The sequence below is a fragment of the Petaurus breviceps genome, unplaced genomic scaffold, assembly GCF_028583685.1.
Source record: "Petaurus breviceps papuanus isolate PSGF00001 unplaced genomic scaffold, PetGlider_PUasm1.0 551, whole genome shotgun sequence".
Classification (NCBI taxonomy): domain Eukaryota; kingdom Metazoa; phylum Chordata; class Mammalia; order Diprotodontia; family Petauridae; genus Petaurus; species Petaurus breviceps.
Window position 1 is genome coordinate 5,267,414 of NW_027186372.1, and position 22,145 is coordinate 5,289,558.

Sequence of the window (22,145 nt, forward strand, 5' to 3'; positions counted from 1 at the left end):
CTGAGAAGGTCCATATGATTCAGTAGATTGTGAAAAGGGTCCTTAAAAGAAACCAACAAAAATGGTTTAAAACCCATTTTGTACTAGATAGGACAAAGTCTCCATTTTACAGACATTGCTATTAAAGTCCAGATGGTAAATTGGCCAAATTCATTTAAGTAGAACTGAGATTTCAACCCAGATTCTTCATATCAAATTGGTTTTGACTTTGGGTCTTTATATATGCCATGTTGGGTAGCCAGAGAGTATAGAAGATGCAATTACTCCAACTCCACTGCTCTCATTGCCACACAAAGGATCCAGTGATGTGGCCAGTAGGCCCTAAGGAAAGCCAGAAATCTCAGGAATACTTGGTTGTCTCCTACACCCCTTTAGCTTCAGGTTTCTCTTCCTTTGTCTCTTCTTCTTTTGCTTCTTTTTTTCTTTCTGTGTCTTATTCTTTCTCCTCTTCCTTTTTGATTCTCCTGGCTTTCTTGAAGTTGGATGAGTTCTTTTGACCACCCTCACCTTCTTGTCCAAGTGTGAAAACCCTTTCTTGTCTGAGGAGCATACTGAAATCAATTTGTTAGGATCTTTGTCATTCTTATCTCCACTGTCCTCCTGCATTCCATCCTCAGGAATAAGTTACATCTGGACATACGGCAATATCCAGTGGATTTCAAACAACTTCTGCTTGATCTTCTCCAAATACTCATTGGGATTCTGGTTAAAATCTGATTGAAAGTATTCAAAGTAGTCATTGTAGAGAAGCTCATAGGGGATCTATATCTAAATCTACAATTGTCTCATATGTCTAGCATCTGGCTATATTGTTGATGGCAGGAGCATCAGCATGGCTAAATTGCAGCGCCTAAAAAATCCCACACACTTGATATGTCCATTGATGGTGAGGTCAAAACAACCTAATCGGTCTCTAGACAGGGAATCAGAACCATACTTCAAGATCACTGCATTTGGCCAAAATATTTCCATCACCTTGGACATCACTGTTTTCATGATGGCTTCATAGACTCATCATTGATCCCATATGAAAATGAATCATTGATAGTGTAGTATTTGCCTTTGCCAGCCCCAGTGTCCCATAGGTCTCCCATAGTACGTTTGGCACTTGTGAAAATACACTATCATGATGCTTCCTGTGGTGGAAAAAGCCTTTTACATGCCACTGCCATGGTGAATGTCAATATCAGTACACCGCACCTTCTTGGGGTGCATTAACAGTACTAAAATTTCTAGAAACAATTTGCAACAGCAGCTTGGGGCTTCTTAGCATATTGGAGGGGCCCAGTCTTGTTCATTGCAATGCTGGCCTGCTGTTTATTAAGCTTCACCACAGTGGTCAAAGATTCCCCTGAAAGAACTAAGAAAAGTCCCAAAACTGGGCAGTGAAAGCTTGGCAAAAGGGGGGTAAAATACTATAAAAAATAACACTTTAAAAAAACAGAATTGACCTAATGGAAAAAAAAGACAAACAAAAGCTCACTGAAGAAAAGAATTCTTTAAAAATTAGAATTGGTCAAGTGGAAGCTAATGACTCCATGAGGCATTATCATGAAACAATAAAACAAAGTCAAATAATTGTAAAAATAGAGGAAAATGTGAACTATCTCATCAGAAAAATAACTGACCTGGAAAATAGATCAAGAAGAGATAATTTAGGAATTACTAGAATACCTGAAAGTCATTATCAAAGAGCCTAGATATTGTATTTCAAGAAATTATCAAGGAAAACTGCCCTGATATCTTACAGTCAGAGGATAAATAGAAATGGAAAGAATTGACCAATAACCTCCTGAAAGAGATCCCAAAATGAAAATGAAAACTTCTGGGAATATTATAGCCAAATTTCAGAGCTCCCAGGTCAAATAGAAAATACTTCAAGCAGCAGAAAAAAACAAAGTCAGAATCACACAAAATTTAGTGGCTTCCATATTAAAGGAATGGAGGGCTTAGTATATCATATTCTAGAAGCACAGGAGCTAGGATTATAGCTAAGAATAACCTACCCAGCAAAAGTGAGTGTAATCCATTGGAGGAAAATGGATATATAATGTAATAGAGGGCTTTCAAACATACCTGATGTAAAGACCAGAGCTGAAGAGGAAGTTTGACATTCAAACACAAGACTCAAGAGAAATATGAAAGGAAACATGAAAGAATAATCATTAAAGACTCAACAAAGTAAAACAAATTACATTCCTATATGGGAAGATGGCACGTTAACCCCTAAGAACTTTATCATTATCAGGGGAGTTAAGCAAGTTATATAAACAGAAGGCATGGGTATGAGTCAATTATAATGGAACGGTTTCTAAAAAAATAAGAGAGTGAGAAAGAGGGACATACTGAGAGAAGGGGAGAAGGAGAAGCAGAATGGGGGAAATTTTCGCATATAAAAGAGGTGCACAAGGAAGAGCTTTCACAATGGAGGGAGAAATGGGGGGTGGCAGGCAATGTTTGAACCCCACTCTCATCAGAATTGGTTCAAACGGGGAGAATACACACACACACACACACACACACACACACACTCAGTTGTGTATAGAAATCTAAGTTACCCAATAGGGAAACAGGAGAAGAAGGGGATAACAGAAGAAGGGGGAAGGTAGTGGTGAAAGGAAGGGTGAATTAAGGGAGGCAGTGGCTAGAAGCAAAATAGGCTTTTGAGGAAAATTAGGAGAGAGAGAGAGAGACAGAGAGACAGACAGACAGACAGAGAGAGAGAGACAGAGACAGAGAGACAGAGAGAGAAGCAGACAGGCAGACAGAAAGAGGCAGAGACACACATAGAGACAGAGAGATACACAGAGACAAACAGAAAGAGACAGAGATACAGAGAAGAAGAAACAGAAGAAAATGAGATAAACAGAAATATACTATTAGTAATCATAACTGTGAATGTGAATGGGATGAGCTCACTCATAAAATAGAAGTAGAAAGCAGAATAGATTAGAAACCAGAATCCAACAATATGATGTTGGACATCCACAAGAAACGCAGTTGAAATGATAACAGAAGAATTAAAATAAAGGGCTGGAGCAAAATCTAATATGCTGCAGCTAAAGTAAAGAAAGGCAAAGGTAGAAATCATGATCTCAGACTAAAAAAAAAGCGAAAATAAACCTAATTAAAAGAGAAAATCACTGAAACTACATTATGTTAAAAAGGAAAAGGAAATGCCATACCACTCCAGTATTTTTGCCAAGGATACCCAAATGGGATCATGAAGAGTTGGACATGACTGAAAAAGATTGAACAATAGCCATCAATAGTGAAGTAATATAAAAAAATTTACAGCAAGTGTTTCTCATAAAGGCCTCATTTCTCAAATATATACTGAATATAGAACTGGACCAAATTTGTGAAAATAAGAGTCATTCCCCAACTGATAAATGGTTCAAGGATATAAATGGTTTTCAGAACAAGAAATCAAAGCTATCTATGGTCATATAAAAAAATGCTCTAAATGGTGGTTGTTGATTAGAAAAATGGAAATTAAAATAACTCTGAGGTACCACCTCATACCTATCAGAAATGATACATAAATGCTGGAGGAGATGAAGGAAAAACTAGGTACCATAATGAACTGCTAGTAGAGTTGTGAAGTGATCCAATCATTCTGGAGAACAATTTGGAATTCTTACCAAAGGGCTATAAAACCACATACCCTTTGACTTACCAATGTTACTACTTAGGTCTGTATCCCAAAGGGATTACAAAAAGGGAAAAGATCCTATATGTAGAAATATTTTTATAGCAGCTTTTTTTTTTTGTGGTGACAAAGAATGAGACACCAAAGGGATGGTCATCAATTGGCAAATGGCCGAACAAGTTGTGGAGTATGATTGCGATGGAATACTATTGTGCTATAAGAAATTATGAGGGAGGTGGTTTCAGAAAAAAGAAAGAAAAACATCTTAAGACCTATATGAAATTATGCAAAGTGAAGTGAGAAGAATCAGGAGATCATTATGTAGAGTAACAGCAATATTGTAATGATGATCATTTGTGAAAGACTGTGCTACTCTAATCAATACAGTGATCCAAGACTCTCCCAAAAGACTCAGGATGAGAAAATACTATCTACTTCCAGAGAGAGAACTGATGAACTCTGAGTACAGAAATATAATTTTCTCACTTTATTTTTCTTGCTTTTAAAAATGTGGTTAACATGGAAATATATTTTGCATGATTTCATATGTATAATTGATATCACATTGCTTGCTTTCTCAGTGGGTGGGGGAGGTATGGAAAAGAGGGAGAGAATTTGGAACCCAAAATTAAAAAGAAAGGAATGTTAAAAATAAATAAATAATGAAGAATTAAAAAAAATATCACTGGGCAGTCTTCACCATCATGAACTGTTTGCATTTGTTTGATATACTCCAACATATTTTCAGGATGAACAGGGTGAAAAACTTAATGTCATCATCACTGGGGTATTTGGTTATCTCATCTGCATGGGTTTTGTAGGGACAATAGATTTCTGTCTTCTGATAGAATCCACAAATTAAAAGCATGTTGTGATTAATTCCGATTCCTATGGGTTTCATTGAGTGGCCCTCCTCATGGTAGTAATTTCTCACATCCCAGTGTAGGAGTAGCAGACTTTTGATTTTGTGCCCTGAGTTGGGTCTATTTACTCCATGCTCCCCTCCTTTGAGTTCCCGCTTTCATTCAGGGTTCTTGTAAACTGTAACCACGACAGAAATTGGAACCATTGCTATTATATCTTCTTCCCTGAGGCCTGGGAATGAAATAATGCCTAACGTAAGGAATTAATGTTGGAATTTCAGGGACCATGGTGGGAATAGTCATCACTTTGGGGGACATAATGACTTTCCTGACTCTGCTCCGATGACACCATTTAGATGGTAACTGTGCATGCATGATCTCTGCTTCAAAGTTCTTGTATCTATAGAAGGGAGACAGTAGCATCCACCCTAACTCACTTTTGAAAGATAGTTGGGCGATCGAGTGAGATGGAATTGGCAAAGGAACTTTGTATACCAAAAGCATGGTACACATCTAAATTTGGTTGTAATGATGTTAAGATAAGCATTTATTTATAGGAATAGAATTGTGTGACGATTGTTCAGGTTGTGTGTACCAGGTGACCTATGGAGTTCTGCAGCATCCATGGGTCACAGCCACCTCGTCCTCTGTGTTCTGTAAGCCCACAGGAAAGCAACCTATCATCGAATCAATGACTCAATCAATAAATTAACCAACAAGAAAGTGTATAATTTGGCCACTAGGTACCACTAAATTCAAGCCACTGGTCAAGGAGTGTCGTAAGAGTGCATCAAATGTACAAGCCCTGGCCACGCCTTGTGGTTTTCTCACTGCTCCCTGGGGGATTCTTAGCACAAGTACTTATGTGGTGCAGGGCATAGAGGGCTGGGCCTGGACATAGTGTCTGTACAGCACATTATAAATCTGAAAGTGCTATACGACTGTTAGCTGTAAGGCAGGGGCAGAGAGGGTGGGGGAGAGGGGAAGTGGATTGTCTGTTAATTAAAAAAAAAATCAAATGTAAAAATGTCCCCAGACTCACAGAAGTTCACGCAGGCCCACCCCAACCTGAACAGAAATAAATACCTTCAATTCCATACCTGGAGAATGATCCTACCGTGGAGACTTCCACTGATAGGGGACTCACTCATTCCTAAGGCAGGCCGCCCAAAATTAAGGCAGATAGAATTATTACAAATTTGTCCCTAATTAAGTCCAGTCTTTCCTCTCTAGAACACCAACCATCACTCTTTGTTATGCCACCCTCAAAAGCCCGGCAGAATTAGTGTAACTCTCCCTTTTTATCAGGTCTGCCCAGATACCTGAGGTTCCTGTCCAGATGTTTTAGCATCTTCTTGACATGGCTACAGAATCATCTTATTCTCATAATTAAAGTCAGTCAGAAATACAAAGAGTGATGGAGAAGCAGAGACAGAAACAATCAGAGCCAGTGAAAAGGGAGGCCAGACTGGTTTTTATAGAGCAAAATGTGCGGGATGTGTTACATTCTCTTTCTCCTACCGCTACAGTATTAGTTTCATTTTCCTATCCCATGCAGGGGAAGAGACAAAATGTCTACAGTTGCTATTCTTCTGTCCCTGGAGCCCTTGGAGCCAGCCATGTGCTTTTTACAGCAGGTCTTATGGAAAACAAGAAAGGCAATTTAAAAATCAACCCCAGTGAAGGCAGGACGTCCTGCTCAGGGAAGCAAAGTGTTATCAGGCTTTGCTATCAGAATCTGGACTCTGTCACTTACTTCCTATAGACCTTGGGCAAGGCATTTCCCTTGGCTTAGCCTCAGTTTCTCTGACTGTAAAATAAATATGGACTCGATGTTCTCTAAAGTTCTCTAAAGTCCCTTCAAGTTCTAAATCCTGTGATTTCAGCTGGCCCCTTTTTACTTGGCCCAGCTTGACTTTGTAAAGTGCCCAGTCAGTATGCTTGCTGTTTGGCCTGAATAGTGTTATTTTCTCCAGCAAAATACATTTTTCTAAGAAACGATCAGACAATTCCACTCATTTAGGGAGAATAGTCACAGAATAAAATGCCATTTTGTGAAGCAGCATTACCTTTGCTGAGAATCTTGTATCACAGAATAGATGAGACCGCTGAAATCAAACCGAGTTAAAATCTCTCATTCCCAAGTCGGATCACACTAGATTACGCCGAGGAAGCAAGTGTGAGCTGGAATCTTGCAGAGGTTATGCAACTGTTCTTGGATTCACCAGACTTAAATTTGCTCTCTGAGGCCAATGGAAATCCTCTTTTCTTGTAGAGAGCTTCATGACCACTCAGTTAGAAACTATTGCCACGTCTCCCTGTGCACTACTTAATGAATGCATCTGGGATTGCATTCTAAAGCTCACCTGGGAAGTTAAGATAAAAGGATCATTGATTTAGAGCTAGAAAGGACCTTAAAGGCCTCCTGGTGGCAGCTAGGTGGAGCCATAGTGCATAGAGCACTTGGTTTGCTGTCAGGAAGACTCATCTTTATGAGTTCAAATCCCACCCCAGACACCTACTAGCTGTGTGACCCTGGGCAAGTAACTTAACCCTGTTTGCCTCAGTTTTCTTTTCTTATCTGTTAAATGAGCTGGAGAAGGCAAACCACTCCAGTATCTTTGCCAAGAAAACCCCAAACGGGGTCACAAGGACTTAGACATGACTGAAAAATTACTGAGCAACAAATAAGTCCAACTCCCTTGTTCTCCAGATGAGGAGCCTGAGACTCAGAGAAGTTGGGCAACTTTCCCAAAGTTGCACAAGTGCTAAATGCTAGAGACAAGATTTGGGTCCAGTTCTGCTGAACCCAGAGTCGTTGCTTTCACATAGAGGTTCATAAGAATTTACAGTGGGGAAGGGTCATTGTCTCATTTAATCCAACCCCTTCATGTTATAGAAGAGGAGTCAGAGATCCAGAGAGACTTCTTTAATAATAAAAGCCAACATTTCCATAGTGTTTTCTATGTGCCAGGTATTGCTAAATGCTTTACAAATATTATCTCTTGTGATCCTCATGACAACCCTGGGAGATAGGCACTATTGTTACCCCCATTTTACAGATGAGGAGACTGAGGCAAACAGTGGTGAAGTGACTTGCCTGGGATTACACAGCTAATAAGTGTCTGAGGCTGGATTTGAACTTCAGTCTTCCTGACTCCAGGCCTACAGGTCTATCTACTGTGCCAGCTTACTGCCCATAAGTAGTTTTTCTTAGTAGTTTAGGTGGTAAATATTGGGCCGCTAATTGGTGTAGTGGATAGAGCCATGAACCCTTCTGAGTTCAAATCTGGCCTCAGACACTTAGTAGCTGAGTGACCCTGGACAAGTCATTTAACCCTGTTTGCCTCAGTTTCCTCATTTGTAAAATGAGCTGGAGAAGGAAATGACAAACCACTCCAATATCTTTGCCAAGATAACCCCAAATGGGGTCACAAAGAGTCAGATGTGACCCAGCAACAGCAACAACAGGGATTTGGTACCAGCTCCTCTGAGGCCAGATGTAGGACTCTTTCTCCTGTATCAACCATCCTGCTCCCAGTGACTCTGGTCCTTCAAATCTGTCATTCTCAAGGCTACAAGGCCATACCAGCAAAGAAACACAAGTCCTACCTCTTGGGGGTCTGTCATAACAAGCAGCAGGGAATTAAAAGCCCTAATTCTTTCAGTCACATCTGGTTCTAGCCTGTATAGGCATAGAGATGGCCTATATTTCAGGGAACTTGTCACATTTATAAGGCCTCAGGGAGTTTCCTAGGCTATAATCCTAACCTCATCATTTTCTCCCAAGTCCTTTATGTTCAGGTTTGCCCCAGTGGTAAGAGAACCATAGTAAATAATCTTAATAGCCAGCCCAGCAATAGAAGTGGGAAGAGGCTTTGCAGCTGCCTGCCCAATGGCTCACAAACGTTGAAAACAATCTATTTCTTGGTGCCACCTGTGATGATGGGACAACTCCAATTTTCTTTAGTAGAGATTAGTACTCGGCTATTTATGAGGCTTATTGTATCTGTGCCTTTGGAAATCCAATCAACCTTTCTCCCCACCCTTTCACCCCCATCAGAGCCAAAATCTTAGTTTTGAGATGGCACTGGATCTCTAGTCTTTTTTTTTTTTTTTACCCCAGAATGAATGAACAAAAGAGTGAATGAATGAATGAATGAGAGGGTAGATGAATTTTGAAAGTGTTGATTAAGCTAAGCATTCAGGATAAAATTAAAAAGGAAGAAAGACCCTGCTCTCAATGAGTTCATAGTCTAAGTAGGGGAGACAACACATATAAGAAGTTAGAGTCCGGGGGGTGGGGAACCTGCAACCTCGAGCCACACGTAGCCTTCTAGGTCCTTGGGTGCGGCCTTTTGACTGAGTCCAAGTTTTGCAGAACGAATCCTTTTATTAAAGGGATTTGTTCTGTGAATTTGGATTCAATCAAAGGGTTGAGACTGTAAGGTAGATGGAACAGTTTAGTGGTCCTAAGGGTATACTTACATGGCAGACAGAGGGCCCCTGGGTCTTTATGTTGTATTGGCAGGCCAGGTGGCCTGAAGGGTCTGGAGGTATAGTATAGAGAAGATAGTAAGGACCCTTTGTTTTCCAGGTTGGATATTGACACAATTTTGTCCATACCCTGATCCTTGTTCACAGGACCTAGTCCATGATTCCCTGTGAGACTACTGAATGGAGAATCAGAGCAGAGGGGCAGGCAGGTGAGCAGGGATGGGGAAGGGGAGCCCAAAGCAGCTTCATCCCCCTGGGCCTGATTCTGTACTTTTGCCTGCAAGGAATCACACAGTAAACTCAATTTTTTCTTCACATATTCCTTTCCTGTGTTGTGCTAGCCTCATTTTTTTTTTAAATCTCTAAGCTGCTTTGGAGAAGCTTGAATCCCTTGATAACATATTCCTAAGAATATTATTATGGGGCATAACTTTTCTTTCTAGCCAAGTGGGCATGTTAACCTGTTTATGCAGTAAATCCTCTACAGAAGACCTCTGCTAATGCCTCCTCACAAAACAGAAATGACTGTGGGCTCTCAGGGGCTTTACCAAAGCAATACAAACTCTGGCAAGTCCTACCATTCCATCAATAAATATTTTTAAATCACTTGCCATGTACTAGACACCCAGCATACACAAACAAAAGTCAAATAGTCCCAGCCCTCAAGGAATCATTCCAACAGGGAAAACAACAAATATGCAGAGGGAGATGACAAAAACTACACAGCCAAGTCTGAGAATATATGCAGTTCAACAAACATTTACTAAGCGCATCATTTTACATGATGGGAATTATACCAGGTGATAATGATACAAAGCAAGAATAAATCAATACCTGTCCTTCTAGAACTTACAATCTATTACAGCATCAATGAATATTTTGCTTCTCTGTTTGGGTATCAGAGGGAGCAGTTACAGGAACAAGAAGGAATCACATATGACTTTAGAGGTTTGAGCCTGGGTGACTGGGAGGGCATCAGTAGGGAACAGTCATGAATTTAGGGTTATCAGAAAACAATCCCTTTAGAGAAGAGGAGCATTTCAGTATCAGAGGGGGCTTATGGTAATAGGGGAACCCTGAAATGAAAGTGCCCAAAAGGTAGCTGGGAATGGGAGACTTGCTCAAGGAGGGCTGTAAGATCTGGGCCTAATGACCTAGGAGTGATTCACATAGAAGTTATAACTGAAGCCACTCAAGTCTATGAGACTACCAATTGAGGACAATGAAAATTACCTGGGGAATCTGAACAGCATAAATAGCAGAACCATATAATTTAAACTCAATACCACTTCCCCAAGCCCAATTATTCCTAATAATTCCAAATAATTCAAGAGGGGGAAAAATAGCTTTTAAATAAAATTAAACCATCTGGAAAGCATTGGGGGCACCAGTCTTCAGAGGCAGATTCATGTTTACTTGGATCAGTAGAGGCAGCATGATGAAGGGGAAATAATACTATACTGAACATCAAAAGACATGGGTTCAAGCCCTAGCTCTGTTGCTTATCTCCTGAGTGATTTTGGACCAGCCACTTCAAATCTCTGGGACACTATTTCTTTTCCTTTAAAATGAGAGTGCTTTCAGCACATCAGCCAAATGGATGAACTCTCAGTTCATTCAAAAATCACTTTAAGAACTTTCCTATTCCTATATTTCTACAAAAATTTTCACATAAACAAGTGCCAATGTTATTCAAAGCCTTTATCTAATCCTATAATTATGTGGCCTTTATTTTTTTTGTTGATTTGATTTATAATATTTATTATTTTGCTAGTATTGACACATTCTTACATGCCAGTTATGAACCCAAAATAGGATAAATGATGGGTGCTGGATCAAGTGATGTCACTCTAACCTTCTGGAAATCTGTGTCCCATTAGCTGACTTTCTGTCATTTTTTCAATTATTTTATTTATAACTAGAATGGCCATTGAAGGTCATCTAGTTATCTAGAGCATAGAGCATTGTACCCGTGGTCCCAAAGATATAGGCACAAATCTTAACCCATCACTTATTCAAGCAACTACCTTAATCTTTCTAAACCTCAGTTTCTTCATCTGTAAAATGAGGAGGTTGAATTAGATGAACTCTAACATCCCTTCCAGAGTCTACATCTATGATCCCTTGATTATAATCATTTGAGAAAAATGATCCCCAGAGAGTCTATGTGACTCGCCTCATAGGCCTGTACAGACAGTGGATGACAAAGCCAAGATTCAGACTCGGATCTTTGGACTCCCAATCCAGCATTCTTTTTCCTGTACCAGACTGTTACCCATCCTTCTATTTCTTTCCATGTCATTGCCATAGAAGGCCCTTATCATTTCACATTCAGACTCCGGTCATTTCCTCCTAATTTTCCTGCCTTCCCCATTCACTTGCTCCTCTCACCACCATCCATACAACAAGTCAGATTTGATTCTAGGGAAATAAACATGTTCTGATTATACATGCAAAGCAACCTTTTGAGATGCCATGTTCAAGTCTCTTAAATTGATGATCTTGTGACCCCCAAATACTCCCAAGTACTTTCAAATGTGATCCAAAACTAGTGTTTAAGGTAGGGACTAGGGCATAGCTAACTACTTCAAATCAATTTAGTAAATATATTAAGTGACTACTATGCACAAGGAGCTAATCTGGTCTCTGGAGATAGAGAGGCAAAACAGGAAATGACCCCTGCCCTCAAGAAATGTACATTCTGAGGCAGAGGTACAGCATTCATTCACACAAATGGAACAGAAACAGAAGAGATGTTGAAAAAGAAAGAGAGGGAGGGAGAGATAGGCAGAGAGATAGTGAGACAGAATAGAGAGATAGAGAGAAACAGAGAGAAATAGAGAGAGAGAGAGAGAGAAACACAGGGGAGAGGGGAAGAAAGAGATAGAGAGAGCGCTAATTAACAACTGAAGGTATCAGGGAAGACTATCTGGAGGAATGGTACTTGAGCAGAACCCTGAGGAATACAAGGACTCTGAGAAATGCAAACAACAAAGGATTGTACTTCAGGCATGAGGGATTGAATGAAAGTTCTGAGACAGGAGACGGAATGTTGACTTTAGGAAACATCAAATGGGCCAGTTTGTCTTGAACCCAGAGAGCATGAAGGGCAGAAATGTGAAATGGGAACATTTTTAATGACTGAAGCAAACACTCCTGATTATTTGTGGTTCCCATTGAAAAGGTAGCTCCCAAAACTCATTGCCCTCCAGTAAATTGAAGTGGTGGTCCCAGACAAACACAGCCTAACAAAACTGCCTTTCTCTCATCCTTTTAAAATGCAAAGGGCATTTCTGTCACCACACTTTATTTCTTCTCTGTGAGAACCAGGTCTAACCTTGCTGTTGTGAAGGGGCTTTGTTCATTGATCACCTCCTTCAAGCAATCTCACATCCGACATAAACAAGGCAATCCCATTACCTTGTGGGAGACGGCTCTGGAATTATATTTAGGAGGTAAAGAAATCTGCAGTTTTCTCTGTGGGGAAGGACAAAATTCTTCTGAGACTCTGAGCAGGGTTTTTCTTTGTAATCATAGCAATCTAATTATATTCTCTCCATAAAGCAGACTTGTTGAAATCACTTGCCCTAATTAATTGGTACTTTTGTATGCACTGCACTTTTAGGGGTGGGTAGGAATGGGAGGAAAGCTTTGCTAAGAGATGGAGTAAGAAAATTAAAAAAAATGGGAGCTTTGAATGTTGCCGGTGGAGCTGTGCAGCCTTTTGTGCTTTATGGATCGAAAAAGCATTTATTAATCACCTACTATGTGCTATGCACTGGGAATACAAATGCAAAAGACCAGAGCCCACAAGGAGCTTATATTCTAAAAGGGAGAGACAACACAGATAGAAAAATTGGTGGACAGGGAAGATACACAAGTATGGCAGTTGGGTGCCCAGCCTTTCCAGAATCTGTTGCTTACTATTCCCAGAACATGAAGTGGAAAGGGGCAAGAGGAAGGAACTGGGAGACTTGGCATGTAGGTGGCAGGGACATGCAGCTGAAGCCTACTGGACTTGAGTTATCTCTACTCCCTCTAGTTCCAGGGTATTGCTCAAATGCCTTTGTATTTGGCTACTGGAAGAAGTTCCATCTAGCCAAGAGACCACCTTCTGCCTCTTGGACTGTAGAATGGAAAGAAGGGAGAGTCTCACCTTTGGGGCTTTCTCTTACTTTCCTAGAAGTACAACATTTAAATATGACCATAGTCATTATATAGTCTGTCCAACCCTTTCATTTTTTTTACAAGCAAGCAGAGACCCAGACAGGTTAAGTGTCACGAAGGCAGATTGGTGTGTTGAAAGGAGCACTGGAGATATGAGACAAGCTCCAGTAACAAGTCTGCTATTTACTTCCTATGTGATCTTGGTTAAGTTGTTCAGTCTTCTAAATTTCCATTTCCTTGTTTGTTAAATAAGGATAATTATGTGCTCCCTACCTCATGGTTTTGTTGTAACGAAAGTTTCCCAAATGTTTTTTTTTTTTTTGGAGGGGGGAAGGCAAGGCAATTGGGGTTAAGTGACTTGCCCAAGATCACATAGCTAGTTGTGTCAAGTGTCAGAGACTGGATTTGAACTCAGGTCCTCCTGACTTCAGGAGTATGCCTCCCAGCTGCCCCTATTCACTGTGCCTCCTAGCTGCCCATCCCAAATCTTAAAGGGGCAAAATTGTGAATTATTATTATTAAGCAAGGGAACAGCAAATAACTAGCTGTACCAGGATGTGAACCCAGGTCATTCAATTCTAATTTACTCATCTTTCTGTCATTCCACATTCTGCTCTAAAGAACCCCTCCCTTCTCTTGCAGGAGATGCCAGGTTTGTTCATTACACAGAACAAATGGATTCAGAAGATAAAAGCCATGTCCCATGATTTAATAATATAATAGAAATGATATGGATAACAAACTCAAATTTCTATTGTTCTTTAAAGTTTCCAAAATCTTTCTTCCTCAACAATTATGTGGCTGTTAAATGTTTGTGGCATGGAGCTGGGTGAGATGAGTACTGCAAATGTTGTTATTGTCATTCTACAGGTGAGGAAACTCAGGCTCAAAGAGGTTAAGTAATGTCACTGAGGGAGTGGACTTCAGTCTCTTTAACAGGAAGCCCATGGTGCTTTCCAAGGTATCACCACCCATTCCCCCAGGCTTCTCCCACCATGTTGCCATGGTGCTGAATTTTAACTGTGTTTATCACAGGAACGATGTGCCTGAGTTTTCATTCCTCGAGTCTGGAAGAGAACAAAGCTAATATAAACCTTTAGAGAGAATACATTAATAGGTTAATGGCAAAGGGGGTAGGAGGAGAAGGGATGTGTGTGTGCTGTAGCGTATCTGTGCTCTCTCCTATCTAAAGGGAGTGGAGTAGAGGGGGGAGATTGGAAGGAATTCAGGATTCTTCCCAGGAGCACTGATGCTTTTTGTTACATGTACCTCTCACATCATCCTATTAGCTGATTCTTTGGGGGTGGGAGGGAGGGATATGTGAAGATCAAAAGGAAAGGAAAAAGCATTTATATAGTGCCACTCTATGCCAGTTACTGTGCTAAGTGCTTTACAAATATTATCTCAATTGATCCTCACAATAACTTTGGGAAAGAGTTGCTTGTATGATCCCTGTTTTGCAGCTGAGGAAAGTGAGGCAAACAGGGATTCAGTGACTTAGCTTTATTTACACAGTTACTAAGTTTCTGAGGCTAGATTTGGACTCACATCTTCTTGACTCCGGGCTCAGTTCTCTACCCACCCCACTAGCTAATTTTCTCACTAGGAAGGAAAGGATGGTATGAAATGAGGAAAGAGCTCATAGTCCATAGGTTGGAATATAGAATGTATTAATAGATAATTAATGCACTACAAGACTATAAAGGTAGTTTAGGACCAAGTTGTGGAGAACTTTTAAGCTCCAGGTAAATAAGATTGCATTTTATCCTTAAGACAATAGGGAGTCACTGATGGCTTTTGAGCAGGGTAATGACAAACCTGCAACTTAGATTATTTTGACAGTTATGTGAAGGGTGTCCTGAACAAGAGAGATGAGAGGCAGGTACCCCAATTAGGATGCTAATTACAGTGACAAGAAATGCTGGTAAGAACGGATATATGACAGGGAGCAGCTAGGTGTCGCAGTGAATAGAGCACGGGCCCTGGATTCAGGAGGACCTGAGCTCAAATCCAGCCTCAGACACTTGACACTTAACTAGCTGTGTGATCTTCAGCAAGTCACTTAAGCTCAATTGCCTCACCTTCCCCCTCAAAAAAAAAAAGGCTACATAAGGACAGATGTAAGAGATATGACAGATGTAGAATTCTAGGGAATAGCAGGGGAATTCACAATAGGGAAGAGTGAGGAGATCAGGATGACTTGCAATCAAACAATGATGCTAATTACTGATACATCTTTCATGAAAGCTGGTTTTGATGAGGGAGTGGGAGAATGTGAAGACACTGGACATCTGAAACTACATGTAGTAATCATTTCTTGGTAACTGAATGAAAAGGCCTCAGGGTGGGACAGGGAAGGAGGGGGACAGCCCTAAGGATGGAAAAAGATACAGGAAGAAAAACTTTGGCTCCTTCCCAGTTTGCCCAGCATCCATATTGCTTGTAGCATATACCCAAACTAACCATACTATTCTATTTCCTAGTACGGGGCATGAAGGACAGTTGACTATGTTATCTGCCATTGGTCAGCCTGTCCACGTCATGCAGGATAATTGGTATAAAGCTAGATTTAGAGCCAATAGAGCTGAGTGTGAATCTGGGCTCTGACCCTTACTAGCTACATGATCTTGGGTAAGTTACTTAAACCTCTCTGGGCCTCAGTTTCTTCATCAGTGAAATAGGAATAAAACCTTTCCCTCCTACTTCATTGCTTTTTATGTCTTAAAATGTATTGTTATAGCTCATGTTATGTCATCATCATCATCATTTCACTCTGTAAAAAGGAAACAAAACAAAGAAACAAAGAAACTCTTTTCCAGCACCTGGTGCTTTCTTTCATCTAGAAACAGCTTTCTTTACAGAAATGGATTGCTAGGGAATGTGGATTAAGAGAGTGGAAAAATCACTGATAAATTTATCTTTGCTGTAATTGATAGTTTAATGTGAACAGTGGACAACTCACCCCCAGAAAACCTCCCTTTCCTACAATAGAAGAAATGGGTCAAAATAGCACTAAGCTTTATCAGGAGGTAGGAATTTTAGTCCCATCAAACACATTATTAGGTGAGACTCTGTACTAAGAGGTTACTATTAGGACTGAAGCTTTATACATCGGTCATTTTATTGTTTAGTGTTTCAAACAGTGAAAGTATTAGAAAAATCCTGAATTGGGTCAGGTCACTAGGGTGCTGATTTCAGTGCATTTTATCCTAAAGGCAATAGGGAGTCACTGATGGCTTTTGAGCAGGGTAATGACACACCTTTATTTTGACAGTGATGTGAAGGGTGGCCTGAACAAGAGAGATGAGAGGCAGTACCCCAATTAGGATGCCATTACAGTGACAAGAAATGCTGCCACTAACTCAGTGTGTGATCTTGAATAAATCCTTTCCCCTTTCTGAGCCTCAGTTTCCTTCTTCTGTAAAATGAATTAGTTAGACTAAGGTTTCCTTGAACACTAAAATTCTTAGATTCTATGATTACTTAGGGGAGAAATCATTTGAGCTGGACTTTAAAGGAAGGATAGGCATTCAATAGGCAAAAGGAGAGGAATGATATTCTGGGCTTAGTCAATAACTGTATTTGAGCAATATTAGGGTTTTTTTTAGGAAACAAGGTAAATGACTGCAGCATTTACTCTCTTAGATGAGAATGAGATATTGTTGGAAAGGCAGGGAGATGAAAGGCAATACTGGCCCCTTAACTGCTTAAGCAAAGGAGTTGGAACTTCCCTCAGTGGATAATAGTGAGCCACTGAAAATTTTAGAGAAGTGCTGTGCCCGTTTCTATGAATAATTCAGATTATTCAGACATTAGGAAGGAAGATTGAAATAGGAGGGCATGTATCAGCAAGAGGAGCTATTAAATCTAATTTGATTCTTGTTAAATGCCTGGTACATACAAGGCATGGTTCTAAGAGTGTTGGGAGACTAATGCATTAGTCCAGGAAGATAGCAAATTCTTACTAATATAATTCCTATCTGTGCAAATCACAAAATAAAACTTCTACTGGCACAGTATTAATAAACTATTTCAAAAAGAACACATTTCATCCCCCACACTGAGGCACAGCAATCTGATTCTTTCATCTGAGCCAAACTATCTTCTCAGTCAACAAAGTGGTGTCGATCATGTTATTTATCGGTAATTAATATCGATTTTTAAAATGGCTACAATAACAAATATAATAATTGTTATTTCTTAAGTCACATTATATGAGTTTATTTGATTGTGTTAGAGTTGTGCTTATTAACCTGTCCACTTTTATTTGAAAATTCCCCAAGGGAAGGAGAGTAGGGAGGTTTGAATATTGAAAATTTTATAATCACTCGGTCAATTTCCTATAAATTGTCTAATTTTCTTTCTTCATAAAAGCTGTTAAATGTGTGAGAGTATCTATAGCTAATTGCCCTTCCCTTGTTCCCTCAGCTCATCAAACTCAGACAATTAAAGGGGGGAACCCAAGGGCTGTATTTTTTAAAGGAAACAAAGAGATTTAATTCATTTCCATCTAAGAAGACAAAGGGAGTCCATTTCCTATAATGAATCAGACAAGATAGGCTAGAACTGAGCCGTATGATTCTCTCTCTTCCAAAGCTTGTATTTCTACACCAGTTAAATGACTCGCGCTGAAAAAATGACACAAAGATGGCTGGGTGCTCATAGCGGAACCAGGTCAGATAGACGTCCCATCTACTCTGGGTCCAGGTCTTCGATTATTTATAAGGAAAACATGACCAACATGGGAATAGATGGGAATAGAGCCTGGACCTGTAATTGGTATAGGAATCTCCAAAATGAAGACATTCCCTCTACGGGTGCAGGTGGGCAAATGCTACAGTCTTGGAGAATTACCTAATACTGAGGTCCTAAGGATTTGCCCAGTCACATCGTCAGGATAGTATGTGTCAGAACTGAGACTTGAACCCATCTTCCTGGCTCGAAGGACAGTTTTCTTTTCTTTCTTTCTTTCTTTTTTTTTTTTTTTAAAGCAATCGGGGTTAAGTGACTTGCTCAGGGTTACACGGCCAGTTATTCCTGGGTGTGGTACTGAGTATCCGAGCCCAGATTTGATCCCCAGGTCATCCCGACACTGGAGCCGGTGTTCTTACTCGCTGAGCCACCTGGCCGCCCCTAAGCAATTGGGGTTAAGTAACTTGCTAAAGGTTACACGCCAGGTGTTTCTGGGTGGGTGCTAAGTGTCTGAGCCCGGGGTTCGATCTCCAGGTCATCCCGACACTGGGGCCAGTGCTCTTACTCGCTGTGCTACCTGGCCACCCCGAAGGACAGTTTTCCATCTACTATTGCAGACTATTTATTGTGTGTTGTTGTTCTTCAGTCATGTCCAACTCTTCACGACCCCATTTTGAGATTTTCTTGTCAGAGATACTGGAACACTTTGCCATTTCCCTCTCCAGTTCATTTTACAGATAAGGAAACTGAGGCAAACAGGGATAAGTGACTTTCCTAGGGTCACATAGCTAGTAAGTGTCTGAGGTAGTGTTTGAACTGAGGAAGCTGAGTCTTCCTGACTCCAGGTCATTGCCTCACCTAGCTGCCTGTATATTGTGACCCAAGCGCAAAAACCTACCACTATAAGATATATGTTGTGACTCTCATGCAGAAACATGCCATTTGTCTTTCATCTGTCCATAGATAGATCAGTTCTGACCTTGAGAGTATGGAGAACCATTTAGAACCTGGGTTCTTAACCTGCATCATGGACCTGGGTCCATGGACTTTGAAAGCACACAGACACACACACACACACACACACACACACACACACAGACATGCATACCCCAACAACTATAATTCAGTGTAATTGGTTTCCTTGGTAATCCTACATATTAAATTTTATGCATTTAATAACATTATTCTGAGAAGAGGTCCATAGGTTTCAACAGAGTGCCAAGGGGTCCATGATACACAACAAAAGCTAAGATACCCTAATTTAGAATCATTCAACACTTGTTTGAGAAAGGTTGTTAGAAATACGAATTTTATTTACTTTTCAATTTATGATGAAAAGAATAAACACAGTAAGTAACCCACTAGAAGGCACTAGTAATCATAAAATTGAGCACAAGGAGATTTTTGCTAATCAGGGTGAGCAAGTCTCTCCCTTGGAGTAAATAGGCCAGTTTACCAGAACCTTGTGGGGAGGGCAGAGCCAACTCCTGGGTGACTAAGGCTCAGTTCCTTCATGATGGGAGTCAGATGGAAGTACGTAAGCAGTGCTTCTGAGAAGGAAGGAGTTTAAACTCCCAAGCAGTTTCTAGATCCCAGAATCTAAACTGGACAAAGAAGAGAGATGTCCTGGGCAAGACCAATCTTGTACACTGTTTTATGGACAATGTCAAGACTGAGAGCTTCTAAGTTCAGGAGAACACTTGATTTTCCTGAAAAGCACATAGCCTTGAAGAAAAAATCAGAACAAACTTTGGAGCTGAAGATGGAGCAGGGCAGTACTGGAGCCAGTAAGAGCTGATTGTTAAATGTTTCAGTGTGAGCATTTACATACAGAAATTGGCAAAGATTACAAATCAGGGCTTGTTTTGTTGATGTCTAAATTTAAGACGGAGAAAATGTTAATAATGCAGATTAAATTTAAACATTTTCTATATATACATTTGGGGTGGGTAACAGGTGTTAAACATTTACCAGAACACTACAGGTAGAAGAAGAAAACTATATTATGAAGTGCACAAAGTACCAGGCCTGGAGTCAGGAAGACTCATTTTCCTGAGTTCAAGTCTGACCTCATGGGCAAGTCACTAAACCCCGTTTGACTTGGTTTTCTCATCCTTAAAATGAACTGGAGAAGGAAATGGCAAATCACCACAGTATCTTTGCCAAGAAAACCCAGAATAGGGTCATGAAGAGTCCGACACATGGAGAGAGAAAAGAGAAATGGACATTGACTCTCCCCATCCCCCACTATCACAGTGAATTAGTTATAGATCTGATGGGAAAGGGATTACTCTTTCAATAGGCCCAAAAGTCTTGGGAGAATCTCATCAAAGGGTGGTTAATATGAATCTTGATGGGATTATATTAGGATCCCATGGGAATGAAAGGCTCATCAGAATATCAAATGTCTTAATGACATTCCAAAGTTTGACTCCTTGTGAGAGAAATTTAAGGGCTATTTAAATTGTTCATACTTTTTTGAGGCTGATTATGGGCCTCTTGTGAGTCTTTTGTATTTTCTTAATGCCATACTCAACCTTCATTTGTTATCTTGAGTCCTTGTCCTCCTTTATTATCTTTTGGGTAAACCTGGATTTAATTTATACCTAAGCAATATTTGGAGATTTTCCTGGAGTAACTTCAGGTAAAGGTAATGAGCCAGAAGAGGGAGTAAGACTCTGGATCAGACTCAGGAGGCACTGGGAAGCAGGGGTGGGGGGTGGAGGGGTCTTGTATTCTAGGAGCTCATCATTAGGTGAGCAGTTAATTTCAACCTAAGATTTCTTTCTTTTTTTGGAGGGGGAAAGGCAAGGCAATTGAGGTTAAGTGACTTGCCCAACGTCACACAGCTAGTAGGTATGTCAAGTATCTGAGGCCAGATTTGAACTCAGGTCCTCCTGACTCCAGGACTGGTGCTCTATTCACTGTACCACCTAGCTGCCCCTTCAGCCTAAGATTTCAAATCTCCTTTGGAGTCCCACACCATACATCTTTGGGATCCATTCCCGTTCATTTCTCTGTAGCTAAACTACTTAGCCTTGCACGGGATGAGTTCCGACAGCTTGTTCAGCTATTCGTTTTGCTCTGCCCAATGCAATCTCCCTCCTGCCTCCACCTCCCTGGGGTAAGCAGACAGAATGAGATAATGCCATCATCACGGGACCCCAGAGGGTAGCAGCCCTTGCCAAATGTGGCTTCCTGTGTCCCATTTGGTGATTCAGAGTCACTGTCTGCTGAGGCAAACCCCACTCCAACTGTTTTTGTTCTCCTTCTCTCATCCCAATTCAGAAAACCCTGTCCTTCTCTAGGCTCCATCTTCTTGTTTCCTTGCTATCCCTTGGGTTCTCTGAAAAGCCAGGCTTTCCTGTCAAGAAACTCCCCTTCGGCCTAGACAACTTCTGCTCATGTGTTTCCCCCATCTTTTTATGCTCACAAAATCCTGGCTTCCTCTTAAACTGCTTCATCTCTGTTTAGTGTCTCTAACACAAGATGCTTTGCTCTCCTCTCAACATGCTAGGCTGGGAAGAGAAGTAGACGCATTCTTTTCTCCTCATAGAAACTTCAGGCCATCTATCCCTCTGCTGACCTCACTGGGAACCTAGTCTCCTTTGACCTTCATTCCGCATGTTCATATCATCTGGTCCAGATTCTTGTTGTTATAATCACCTGGCCTGAGGCAGATAGGTGGTGCAGTGAATAGAGCACCAGCTCTGAAGTCAGGGGAACGGGAGTTCAAATTCGGCTTCAGACACTTGGCACTTAACTAGCTGTGTGACCTTGGGCAAGTCGCTTAACCCCAATTGCCTTGCCTTCCCCCTCAAAAAAAATTTTTATACTCAACTGATTTCCTTCCTTGTTTTCTCTGGGAAGTCAGTATCGGCTCACAGTCTTCCTCTCTATTTCCTGCACTCTTATTTTCAGATATCAATATATTTATGCTGAGGTCCCCTTGAATACTCTGGCTTCCCAATCCCTCAATTGCTAAAATTGTTGTTGTTCAGTTGTGTCTGACTCTTTGTGACTCTTTGGATCATACTCTCTGTGAGGTTTTCTTGGCAAAGATACTAGTTTGTCATTTCTTTCTCCATTGGATTAAGGCAAACATAGGTTAAGTGACTTGCCCAGGGTCATGCAGCTGATGTTTGAATCCTAATGTGAACTCGTGTATTCCTGACTCCAGGCCCTGTATTCTATCCACTGAGCCACCTAGCTATCTCCTAGGCAAACAGAGGTTAAGTGACTTGCCGAAGTTCACACAGCTAGGAAGTGTCTAA

General features: G+C 40.7%; 1 pseudogene; it reads right to left on the minus strand.

The window, feature by feature from the left end:
• Nucleotides 1-361: 361 nt before the first annotated feature.
• The window catches only part of LOC138172843 (histone deacetylase 1-like), a 133,965-nt pseudogene continuing 112,181 nt past the window's right edge, over nucleotides 362-22,145 (minus strand).